We start from the raw sequence: 13558 nt of genomic DNA, 5'->3' as shown, positions 1-13558 counted from the left end.
TATCATTTAATGAAAACTCTTTGTTTTCTGGCAGCCTACTCTGCTATCCATTTACAAAGCTCTCAGAGGACTTGGACGTCCGTGAAAAGTGCAAGAGCCTAATTCTACTCACAGATACACTAGTGCAGCCTCATTGAAGAGCTGCGGTTTTCCTTGACTGAGGACTAGAAGTATGAGGCCCAAAGCTCAAAGACAAGTTTGTACCTATGGGAAAAGTTTGCATAGGGATGGTATTTTTCCAGAATTAGGTCTGCAAGATTGTATTGTTTTAAAACCCAGCATCAAGAGGAACATTTCAAGTTTAAATTTTCTAAAAAGCCCAAACAACAAGATCGCTATTTCTAGTGAATTTTAGGCTTCCCAAATGTTTGAGCATGGGCTGCAGATGCAATTGATTAGAAACAGAAATAAAATAATGAGGCTTGCCTTTTTTTTTTCCTTTCTCAAGCTGATTCAACTCAGGAAGTAAAAAAAACCCCAAACCTCTGAAGTTTTTACTTGGCTCGAGTAAGACTTTTCTCCACAAATAGACCAAATGAACTACTGAAGTGCTCCAGTGAAGTTATCGCAAGGACCTGAGCCAGTGGGATTATTTGCATGGCAGACTTCTACCTGGTAGAATCGGGGGTTTGAATTAATAGTATAAAGGATTGGAAATAATCTGATGTCTGCAGTTCTAATGGTCTAAGATATTTCCAGAAGAGATAAGGGCCTGATCCTGCACCAAGGGACACCAGTAGCAAAAGTTCCATTTATGTAAGCTAAAATTGGATTTTTCATTAAAAACAAACGAACAAACAAAAACCCCAAAAGTTCATGTCTTGCAGTTTTTATCCAAGGACGATTTGCTTTTGAAATTGGCAGATTACCTGAGTCTGGGCTGCAGGAGTTGGCCCCAGGTTTTCAACCTGACAGTACCTCTTTAAAATGCAGCAGTGTAATTTAGGCATCTCTTATTTGTTTTGAATAGCAGAACTAACATGTCTGTCAGTTACAATGACTTGATAGACATGATTAAAAGGCAGGAGATCAGGAAAAATGTGTGCTTATCACAGCCAACCCTCCTAGATGAAAAAGTAAGTGGCTCAGTGGCATATTTGTAATTGAGGTATAACTGAAAGTGTTTTTGGAAATGTGCTTTGTAGACTGCTTTGAAATGGTGTTTTCTATTATGACCAGTTTCTGGAACAGATTATCATGATTGTAGGAAGCACTTCAAAGCAGATTGATGTAGGAAGATCTTTCCCCGAAAACTTTGGCTTCTCTGTAAGACAGAAAGCTACAAATGTGTCTGCAATCTGTGTTATTTCAGCTACAACAGCATTTATTTGATAAAAACGGGCTGCTATTAATTTCCAAAATGCTACAAAGCTCTTTGTATTTTGCTGGCCCCTCTGTTTCACGGAGGGTTTCAAAGGTTGTGTTTCCTTTCTCCCATATCCTTCTAGAATTCTGGCTTGTATTTTTTTTTTTAAGAGCTGAGATTTAAACTTTGTAATGAAATATTGAGCTGCATCTGATAAACAGCCAGACACTAATTTAATATATCAGTAGCCAGACTTCCTAGAACAAATCTTGACACATTATCTAGTCCATTCCCCAACCTGAGCATCAACTATACCATCAGCATTCAGCTGAACACAGGCTCAGCTGAACTCCGCAATAGCTAAATCTTGGTAGGGGCTGGAGATTTGCTTAAAATATATTCACCTCTGAATTTTTACCCACAAGACTAGATATATTCCATGTCAACAAGATTCCTAAGAACTTTACTTGTAGGCTGTATCTTCAAGAACTTCAGTCTTTTACATACTTGCAAACACAGAAGCAAATGGGAAAAGCCAGCTTTCTGGTTGATATGAAACCAGGTGGTAACAGCACATTGAAGTGTGGTGGGATGCCAGTAAATTTTTAATGTTTTTTAAGCATATTGAAAAAGGAGAAAGCTTCTGCAGAAAATGAAAGGCAGCAGTAAGAAGAAAGACAAGAATCAACTAGAACCGTGTTGCTCCTCTATATTTAGTAGCACATGTAGAGGACAGGAAGAAGAATTTACAGAACAGTTGTCATATTTTTTTGTGCCTTATCCAGCTGTAATATATCAAACCCATTGCATCATCCTTTATGATTCCTAAGTGAAAAAAATTCTGTTTTGCCAGGGAATAAGCTGAGGTAAAGAGAAGTTGGGGTCCTTGCCTAAGCCCGTAGAGGGAGGCAGTGAATGGGAGCCCTGCAGTCAGTTGCTTTTTCTTGTTTGACAGCAGAAGTATGATGAATTCTTTATGTTAAAGCAGAAGGGCCTTGAAATAGTCCCTGCCCTTTCTGGGAAATTATTTTTTCCTATAAAGCAAGGCCAAATGCTGCTGATGGATACCTTATGAATACTAATGGTAACTGTTAAAAAAGATGTTTTTTAAAAGTCCACAGTGTCATCAAATGAACAATTCTGACAAATAACTTTGATACCGAAATGTTTTCTTGTTTTTCTCTATCAGCTCTTTCAATAACTAAAGCAATACACTCGGTACACAATAATCCGTGGATTCAGTTCAAAGTTGCCATCTTGCTGTGTGAAGCCCCACCAGCACCTTCTCTGCAGAGTTGTGCTCAAGCGTTTGTCACCTTCTGGAGACTGGGAGTCTATCCTGTTTATTAAAGGAAACAGCTGTTGGTAGAGAGACTCTTCTACACAACTCATGTTGTAGTTTGCCTCTTGCTTTCCTATAGTCATTCCATGGCTGGTGTTCACTATAGAATGTGGGAACAGAGGCTGAATGTGCTGCAGGTTCAAGTATCATCAAACACTCTTCAGCCCTGGCCCCTGTAAGGGCTCTCCTTGTAACTTTGCTTTGTGATGCTTCTTTAACCTGGTCGTCCTCACTCACACATCATGTTGTTGTTTAAAAACCTGCTTTGTTCCTTGCTCAAGCTGCGTCACTTCTTTCTTGCTCTGGTACTTAATTCCATAAAATCTGTTCTTTTAGTCTAGAATACAATTTATTTTTAAAATGCAGTGAGTAAATGAAGTTATCTTATGCAAAGGAGTTATTCTGATTCTTTCTGAAATTAATGCAGATCACTTTTAAATAAGCTTCTAAAGCAGACAGCTCTGTGAACTCTTTCTTACCATTTCTTTTCTCGAACATAGAAGATTAATAGCCAAGCACCAATTTTGCCTGTAATTTTAGTGAGCATACATTAATCTACTTAATATGTAGTATGCTTCTTGCATCTACACGTAATTAAACCATATTTGTTCTTAGAAACTATTCATCTAGTATAAACCTGCTTCCTGAGTAAATATTCCTTTAATTAGTAGAACAAATAGATTGCGGGATTTGGAGTTGATTATCACAGCATTCCTTTCCCTGATGTCTGCTTCAGATCTGCACAGCAGAGAGGTCTGCTAAATACAGCCAGGGAACGCAGCAGCAAGCTTTTTTGCAGTTTGAAAATAAATACATCTTATGAATACTTCACACCTACGGAACCCTTCATTTGGGGATTACAAAGTGCTTTGCATGCTGTGTGGGTATTATTTATTTCCAGTTTAGAGGAGGATAAAGTAAAGCAGAGGGAGATTAAGGCCAATACGCAACATCCCCATATTGCAATAATAGGCGTAGCTGTACTAAGATGTGTGTGGTTGTATGCTGCTCGTGTAGAACAGCAGAAGACACGGCTTTTTATACAGGCTAATGAGGTACAGCCTTCATTTTTGGATGCCTGGTTGTGCATTTCTGGTCTCAGTGCTCCTGAAAGCTCAAAGCAGATGACAGTCACGGACACTTAGAGACACGGGGGATCTCAGAGCTGTGCCTCTTTTCAGATTTGACCACTGGTGTTTATTGTCTCAGGACTGGGGTGTGTGGTCAGTGGCAGAGCTGGGGTAGGAGTGCAGGTGTCCTGCTGCCTGGCCGTGCTGTGCCAGAGCAGAATTTAGTCACAGATGCATATCCCTGTCTTCATGGCACAACCCATCTAAGAGGCTAGAAGGTCCCTCTGAACATGCATGATAACAAAGCCATGTGCATGTCCTCAGTGTTTCTGCACTCGCCTCTGGGAAGGTGTGTGTGTATGTGGGTGTCACTGTTTCCCAGGATTTTTTTATGTTGAGACTGTATAAGAGTAATTCCCTAGAAGTTATGGGAGAAATACATTTTCTGTGGGAGGAGTGTTGAAGAGTTGTCAGCAGCTTCATGTTTCCTAACTGCAGGGTAAGGAGTTTCTGATAGAGGAGGGTAGATATGGAGCTCTAACTTTCTCCTGCTGAGTTAATTAGCTGGAGTTTAAAGCACTTCCTCTCCTCAGCTGCAGTTTCTTATGTGTGATAGTGAGGTAAGAGGCCATAGCCAAATGAGAGCCCAATTAAGGATGCAGGTGAATGGGGTTTGTAAATGGCTGTCTTCAGTCTGAGCAGAAGACCGTGTCTGCCAGTGAAATACTGTTTGGACATATCCTTAATGAAAAGAAAGGGTTTACTGTGGAGTGAGCAGCCAAAACATCCTTTCTGCTGTTAAAGAGCAGCCTGCCACACATGCTGTGCATCCTCCTGGCTTTGCTTCAGGTTTGTGGGCAATGGAAGTGGCATTTGGAGGAGACTTGGGAATGTTAGAGCTGAGAAGGCACCTGGATGCTGTGTGCTACCACGTTAATGGGGACAGCTCTTTGCACCTCCTTCTCTTTGGATGGGTTAAATTCATAAAGCCGTCCCCACTCACACACATACTGACTTACAAAAATCCTCTCTTCTTACAGTTACTATTTTCCTTTTTTTTCCCCTCACTGGACCTATTAGATGTAGCTGAACCTGGTCAGATCACAGACTGTGAAAGAAAGAATATGTTGCTTAAACAAAAACATCTTTAGCAGCTAACAGGTTTAGAGTTTGTTTTTTTTCTCTATGTGCTTCAGCTCTGAAAGCCCAAGGGTTGTTCCTCTATGGCTCTGACAGCTTTATTTTAAAAGCAAAGGTGTCACCTCCCCAAGTAGGTACCCAGGATGTTGGTAGTGGTAATGCATCGTCAGCCAGTGCAGGTATGCTGACCTGTGCAGAGGTTGCACCTTCTGCCTGTGGTGGAATGATAACTAGAGAGTGCCTTTATGTGGTCTAGTGTAATTCTCTTAACCACAAGAAGATGTTCTGCCGGTATAATACAGTATCCGCTTGGGGAGTTAGCAGGAAATACCTATTGCAATTTAGATTTACATCCTGGATTATTGGGCAATAATTTCCTTTTTGCAGGAACTTATAACTCACGCAGAGGTCAGATGGTGCAGGGACAGGAAGTTTAAAACAACTCCAAGAGGATGTCTGATGAGCGCTCTCTGAGTATGAGAGTACATGTAATCTGTTTTGTTTGTTGAGATGAAAAGTTCTTTTGGAATGAGAAGTTACTCCATGGATAGCAACTTGTGCCATGCCACTCATGTGGAACCTCTACCTGTCTCTGTAACACAAATAGCAGTGGGAATCCATCTGAAATCCAAGTGCCTTGTGGTTTAAATGCTTTCTCTTTGTTTTCAGATAACAATCTCTTTAGCTCTTTGAGGCATTTAATGAAAATTGTTTCCGCAGGACTGCAGTATCGTAGAGAGCATTGTGTGTGTTTTTGTGTAGTTCAGACTTGAAATCATACAGTACAGCTGGAGCCGTAGTGTTTTACTGTGCTGTGACAGGTAGCATTGATTTTACAGTTAGGTGAGACTGATTTCAAATGTTCCTTATTGAGTTTATTGGCACCTACAACTAACAGTGTTAAAAGGTTAAATGGTATGCACATTACACCGCACACAGCCCAAAAATTTGTTTAGAAAACCAAACCAGTAGTGTGTTGTGACTGGTCCCTTCACCCTACAAAATTTCCGTGTGTGGAAATCTAGCTTTGATGAGGTTGTTCAAGATCACTGGACGTGATCTTCTTCTGGCTGAAAACTGAACTGAAGGGGCAGAATGGGCTGTTGGGCTGAACACAGGTTGAAGATGCAGAGTGTTCCTGAAATATCTGTGAACAACCTGCCATCCAAGGCTAGCATCAAGTCCTGTTACAGGCTTACTGTGTGAACATAAGCGTGTCCCCTAAACACCCCATGCTTCGTTACTCAGCTCCGTCACAAAGCAAATAGTAGTTCACAGAGATGTTGTGAGGCTGTGGTCACTGGGATTTGTGAAGCTCTGGGAACACTTAGTCTGGGTCAGATACAGAATTACAAGTGTTAATATTGCTTGGAATCAAGTAATCCTGTATAAATGTTACCTGCTTTGGTCTGTGTTAACAGTTAGAAAGGGACATGAATTGACTTAGAAAGAGAGACATGTGCTGTGATTGCTTAAATACAAACCTGGGAATTGCCAAGTTTTAACTTCTAAACTCCTCCCTACCAGCAGCTCACTCATGGCCTTGGGCAAACAATGGGATGTCAGCATCAGGTTTCTCAGTTGAAGTAATACTGCATAAGGGGGAAAAAAAAAAGACAGCAATTTCTAGAGTTGTGAGAATTAATCAGATATTGTTTTAAAGGATTGCCTGAAAAATGCTTTATATTTTAAATGCTTTCCCATCTCTGCATATTAGTCGTACACATAGGAAAAAATCATTCTGAAGCACAGCTCGCATTTGGTGATTTCCATTTGAAATGACCCTTTCTTCCATCAAAACAACAGAAAGGACAGATGTGTGCTATTAAAAACAAGATGTTCAAACTGGCAGCATTATCTCTGAAACCCACCCTGCTGGAGCAGTGCTTGCAGAAAAACTAGATTCCCACCGGTTAGCTGCTGCTAACTCTTCCACTCCATTCCCCAAATTACTTGCAGAGCAGCTGGTGTTAGCCACCCTTATTTCCTTTGATGTAAGAAGTTTGCATTTCCCCTTCTTAGATTCGGCCACACCTGAGTTTCCAGTAACAAGCAGGGATCAGTGGTGAGTCACTTGACACACTGTGTGTCTAGTCTTGGCTTTGCTCCTAGTGACATGTGCCAGCCTGGGCAGAAAGAAAAAGAAATTAAAAACCCATAGACCCTAAAGGCATGATAACTGGAATTATTTCCCTTCAGCCTTTCCCTTCCTGAAGTGGAAATCCAGCTTGTGTACGGAGTTCATGAACTGGAAACAAGCTGCTGACTCTGTGGCTGCTGTTGGCTATGATCCTCCAAACCTCAGCATTCATATTGAAAGCCAGACCTCTCCGGTGCATTAAGGCTTGCACACTAGTTTTAATTGTTAAGCTTCCTTCTTAGGACCAAGAGATTATAAAGGAGTTGCCAAGGCTCTCTTGTCAGTGGTCCATGTTCCCATGATACCCTAGCAAACTTGACTTTGAAGTGGGCTGCAAATGAAGATGCTCCCCATTCTCTCCTCTACAAGAGCACATTGCAGGGGTCCAACTGTCACTGAAGCTCCCATCAACTTGATTATTTGGCAGAAGCTTTGATGTGGACTGAAATGCAGAGAGCAAATTGTCTCTTTAGAACAGTTACTCTAAAAGTTACTCAAGAAGTTACTGTATTTGTTCCTCCTGAATTTAAAGCCTATGAATTGGCTCTGAGCCTCCTGCTATGGACCTGATCCAAAGATCACTGAAATAAAAGTGGGAGGGTGTCTTAAAATTCCTTCCATCAGCTTTGGGTTAGGCTGTCTTTTAAAGGTACTTGTCCTCTCTTCTAATCTGAACCAAGTATTCTTGAGGACTGTGCATATCTTTTCTGTTTCAGAAGTTTTTGCATTTTGCTCCTACTGGCATGCCCAGTTCACAGTTCCTCTCATTTAGTATGACTCGTGGGCTGTAGAAGCAGGTTGGTTCTCATTACTGCGTCAGACATGGATAGCTACCAAGATTGTATTTTAACAGAAGGTGGAATATATCAATGTTGTACAACTGAAGTTAGAGCCAAAAGCATATTTTACCTTTAAACTAGTGAGTCTACCAAAGCCAGTATTTTTTTTTAAGCTGAATGGGGACTGTGCATCTGTTGCGGTACAGCTGGAACACACGTCGTTAAGGGCAGGGTGTCCTCTCCAGGGGCTGGGTGTAGTGCTTTATGTGCTGTCCACCTGCAATGGACTGTTTTCACTTGGCTGCGCTGAACTGTGGTCATGGTTGAAAATAAACAGATTTGTTATTTAATACCTTTGGCAGTCTGACAGGGAGTTATAGTAAAAAATCTAGAGCGCGCTTGGTTGGCATCCTGTTCCCGTCAGGAAGGGCTTGTGTAACAACAGATCCCCATGCTTGTTGTCTTCTGCTGGGAGAGTTGTATCTGCTGGTGAGAGAAGGACCTCTGGGGCATTGCTGTTCATTGACACCAGTCTGCAAAGGATAATTGTAGTACCACTGCTGCTCAGAAAGAGCCTTCTGGCCTTGGCTGCCCTCTTTGGCAAGGGGGTTGGAGACTGTTTTGCAGCCTGGAGTTCATGGATTCCTGATGCAGGGAAGTGCTGCTGTGTTCAGTTGTCCTTAGAGGTCATGGATCTGCTGTGCTGAATGCAGGAGGGCAGGTCTCTTCTGTTTCTCTGTCAGCGATCCCCCCAATGGCAAGAGCAAACTTCAGCCGAATTGCTTCTCTTACAGACTGGTAAATTATGTGGCTTTTTTGACTGGAAATGGGCTGAGCTCCAGCCTTTCTCATGCTGTTTGCCCTGTAACCTCTCTTCCTTTCCCGATTCCCATCCACATTGTCAGAAATGGGCAAGCTCCTGTCTGCCGCTGCCGGGCTGCTGCTGACCCGGCTGCTGCCCTGCTGGTGGGACGGGGCTGTCCTGGCCCCGTATGAGGTGCTGGCAGCTCCCGTCCCTCCCTCTGCCCAGTCCCTGCAGGCTGCCGTGCTTGGATGTCGTCCTTTGCTTTCATCCTCATAACCGTACCTAATCCAGTGATTACAGCTGTTTGTGCTTCACCACAAAACCTCCACATCTGGCTGATGGGCTGCTTGGGGTGGTAAAGGAAAGATGAGTTTTCAGCCACTCCAACCTTGGGCTGAACTACACTGACTTTTAATGACATTTGCAACGGAATGCTAGCAGTAGCTGTTTATGAAGCCAAGAATGTGTCTCTTCATGCCACTTGAACACTTTACAGAGGGCGAGGGCACGATTAGTCATTCAGCAGGCAAACATCTGGTGCTTTTGCGTGCCCCGCAGCTCTAGTTAGCAGGGCTCATCTCGGCATGGCTAAGCTGGGAATGTGTTAGTGCAGGCATTTTAATTTTATGCTTTTAACCACCACCATAAATGGGCAGGGGGTAAAACTTGCTTGCTTATGTGGTCTTTTCCAGTTCTGTATCCTTGTGTTTCTAGATACCAGCTCATTCTGGACAATAATTTATCTCTCTAGCAATAAGCGATACATGAAAGAAATAGGATTTTCAGAGGATTTCTAACCCATTAACTCCATCCTTTCAGGAAGAATATGAGTCAAAAAAACAGGGAAAATAAAAAATGCCCTTATGCAATCTTTGCTCCTTTTTTCCCCATGCCTAGCTTCCCTTCTGAATCTCAGTGTCACCCTTTGAACAAGGGCCATTCATAGCTGACAGCTGAATCCTTTTGTTCCTTTTCCCTGCCCTTGTTTCCTTTATGTCTGGCAACCCACCTAGTCTTTTAATTCTAGAATGACAACGTTTCTTTGTTTTCCACACTTCAGGGAAAAGCCATTTTCCAAATGCTTCTCTTTGTAGCCCACCTGCAATAACTGGCTTCTTCCAACTCTTAGCACATCTTTTGTCCCATCTGAACATAAAACTACTCATTTTGTCCTTTGTTTGTCTCGTGTCTTCTTCGAGAACTGGTATGAGATGTGTGATGGGCTGCTAGTCCACCTAGTCTATGGCTGATGCAAAGTCTCTTGAATTTTGGAGCCTGAGCTGAAAGTGCATTACAGCTGCTAGGAATGCAAACAGTATTTGTAGACAGAGCCCTGAATTGCTCCAGGTATCTCAATAGATCTTAATCACAACCTGTTTGGTTTTGGGTTTTGTTTGTTTGTTTGTTTGTTTGTTTGTTTTAATCCAGGCATAGCTTTCGGGCACACTCAGTCTCAGAGAGACATGGTGCAACTGCACTGTTGTTTTGCAGAGTGCAAGGGGACGTTCTTGTTAAAATGACTCTCAGCATCATTTAGAAAGTAAAATCACCGTGGTGAAAAGACTTTGCACAACATTTCAGTAACTGTAAGGTGACAGATACAGCATATTGTACAGGGAAAACTTGTGCTCTCTGTCTGTTGTGTAATATATATATTTAAGGAGACTAGTAAACAGAATTGTGGAGGGTCTTTTGACCTTATGACCCGAAGAAGAATTATTAGTAAGTCATAAGCTAATTAGAATTGGAAAAGGGCTGACAGCCTATCCAGTTCATCCCTTGCTAATGTGGGACTGTTCCCTGCAATACATTTTCCCCTGTTGGCTATAAATGACTAAATATCTATTGCTTCCCTTGGGAAAGTGTGCTGTTCACCAGTAGTGAACTCCATCTAACAGCTATCCTAAACTTCCCTTATTTTCCTTCTCCCAACTAAGTATTTTTAGATTTTTACACTTTTCCAGTATTTCTAGATAGCTCTGTTGTTACCATATGTCATGTCAGTGTTCAAGGATCAGTGTAAGCTTCATTCTTATAAATTGCTGTTTATGCTGCATCATGTTTAACTCTGGAGATGTACATCTTCTGGTGCCACTAATTAATGCCCAGCTGAAATTCCAACATGTCCTTTGATAAAGACACTTGTGCATCTTATGTGCTCTGAATAAAACTGCATTTCTGGATACCTCTGAAAATGTGGCACCACAGGCTTGGAGCAAGATGACTCCATGCAGTGAGAAGCCACTAACCTCCTTTTTCAATGTGATGATAACATGTGTTCATGTGGTAGCCTTAAGAAAGTGATTTTACTTGTCAGGATAAGTCAGGACAGCTTCTGGATGGAGGCTTATGTGTGAGAGGCACAGATTGCTTTCCCCAAAAAAGCAAAAGTGGGGCATAAGTGAGATATATTCTGCAAATGAACTGAGATACTTCAGCCTTCCCAGCTGTGAGTTAGGGGTAATAGCACTTGTAGATGCTATAGTAAAACCTTCAGAAAGCGAATACTAATCACAACTGTGTCAAATGGTGCCTCATCTTTAAAATAAGCTCACCTACCACCAAATCCTAGATGAGCCCTTCCTTTTGTCTGTGTCAGGTCTGAACCTGGACATGGAGCAAAAGGGTATCAGAGGAAAATACTCCTTTTTGGACTACCCTTGCCATCATTCAGTTTGATGATTAGGCTATCATTTTCTTTCATTTCAGCTCAACAACCAAGCAGCAATCTGGAATTATACATCAACCCCTGTTTCATACATTTTATGATTCATTGTAAATTAAAAAGGATCCTTTTTTGGAAGTCTGAAGTTTTACCAGTGGCCCAAGATCCAGAAAATCCATTTAGAGGAAAAATACTAGTAAAAGTAACAGAGGATAAAAAGCATCACTGGCTGTGTCTTTTGGTGTAAATCACATTCATTTCATAGAAGTCTTGAACACATCCCTTAAACTTTAATACCTGAATTTCAAGCCCAGCAGTCAGTGGAGTTTTTAGCACCAGCCAGAGAGTACTCATGGTTGGCAGGCAGATGGTCCTTTCCCCTCTTTTACATTCTTTTAACGCACTAACACTGCCAGTTGGGCGTTTGAAAGCCTCATTAATTTTCCTCGCTGTTTGGCAATAAGACCTTGCTTGTTCCTTGCTGTCTTCCATTACTGAAACCTGTGCAGTTTTCAGATTGCTCCTACTTGTTGCTTTGATGTAGGGCTGGATTATTTGCCTTGCTCGCAAACCAAACGGTGGAGATGTTGAGTGACGTAGAAACATGCTGGGATATGATGTCAAAAGCACAAGTGGTTAGAGTGGGGAGAGGAGAAATTCGGTGTGTGGGTGCAAGAAGGAATTAGAAATGAGAGGGAAAGGGTCATGTCAAGACAATGTTGGTGTTAGATCCAGCAAACTCAGAGGAGACTGTAACTTTCTCTGGCTAAATTAGCTGTGTTTTGATGTGGAGTAACCAGTGATGTTTCCCTCTACCTTCTGTAGAAGTCTCAGGTTTCTGTGGAGCTCTGGCAGTATGTGATGCTTCTAAAAATACTGGTTTTGCATAACTTCACCCCCCCAAAAAAGGGAAAAGCTTTACAACAGAGCTCTGCTTAATAAAGGGAATCTGCAGAAGTGGCAGCGTGGAGCTGCATGTTGAGTGGTTTCGAATGGCTCCATATCTCATTGTCCAAGCTACAGGATGGATTTTTTGGCTGCCTGGCCTGCAAACTCATTTTGAGACAGGTGTGTTAAAAATGCATGTGTCCTTGGTTACCTGGAGAGAGCAGAGGTGCTTTGTAGCTCTGAGGTAAGTTAAACGGATAAAACCTGTATTATTCATCAAGACAAAATCATTTTCTGAATCTGAAAAAAAGAAACTGTCTTGTCTTTGAAAATCATTTATCTAGCCTTGATTTTCCTGAGGGCACCAAGTAGAAGTCAAGTTTAAAGCAGAGACTAAAACTCTTTTTCTGTGGGATCAAGAAAAGTAAATTGCCAGCAGAACCACTTGTGATCAAATGAGTGTCTGCTGCAGGAATTGACTGTGCTGCCTGCGCAGCACAATGTTTCGGTGTTCGTCTGCTGCTCAGTCAGTTAGCATCGCTTTGTGCGCTTCCTCTTGGTGTGCCTGGCAAATTGAGAAAGATGGATGTGTAAAAGGTTTTGTCTTTCTCATGTGGACTTCTGGAAGGTGAAGAGTTCGCTGATAGATCAAGAGTAGTTGCATCTGTCAGCACGTGTACAGAGAAGGCACTGGCGCCAGGAATTCATGGTAACAGCCCCTCTGCTGATGGTGTGGAAGAGCATTGCTTGTCATGTCACGGCTTAAAGAGGACGTGACCAGCATTCCACAGATCTCGACCTGGGTCTGGATTCTCACAAGTTGAGAAGTCTCAGATACAACCAGATCTTTGGTGCAGAATTGAGGGAGATAATCGTGAATCATGTGCTAAGTTCCTCTGCCAAAGGATAGGATGTTGCTGGGGTCATTATCTTTAAGGTAAGAAGTAATTCTGATATCCAAACTGTCTTATCATGGTCAGTATCCATCCATTTCATACCTCAGCGCACTTTGCTTTTGAGCCCCTGAGTCTTGAACAGATTGCAAATTGGAGCAATTTATATTCTTGCTGCCATGGTGAGTTACAGAGGAGAATAAATCTCCAGAGAAAGGTGTGTTGGGCTTCTGTGTGAGCAGGCACTAAGCAATGTCACCAAGGGGACCAAGGCAGCCACAGCTGGGGAGAATGTGTGTGTGGAAAATAACAAAAGTAATATATTGATTGATTTTCTTGAGCTTTTACACTAAGAGAGAGGGTCTGTCGAGAAATTTATCCATACAGAGAATTAGGATTGATGAGTCTGGAGAATATGGATCCATATTCACTTTTGGCCTACCAACTAACTCCCCTCTTCTAAATTACCCTCCTCAGAGTTGTAACAAGCAAGCTCACCAACCAGCCAGTAAAGCACAGCAAAAAAGGAT

This window comes from Streptopelia decaocto (genome assembly GCF_964273445.1).
Source record: "Streptopelia decaocto genome assembly, chromosome: 6".
NCBI lineage: Eukaryota > Metazoa > Chordata > Aves > Columbiformes > Columbidae > Streptopelia > Streptopelia decaocto.
This window is presented reverse-complemented; position numbering follows the sequence as displayed.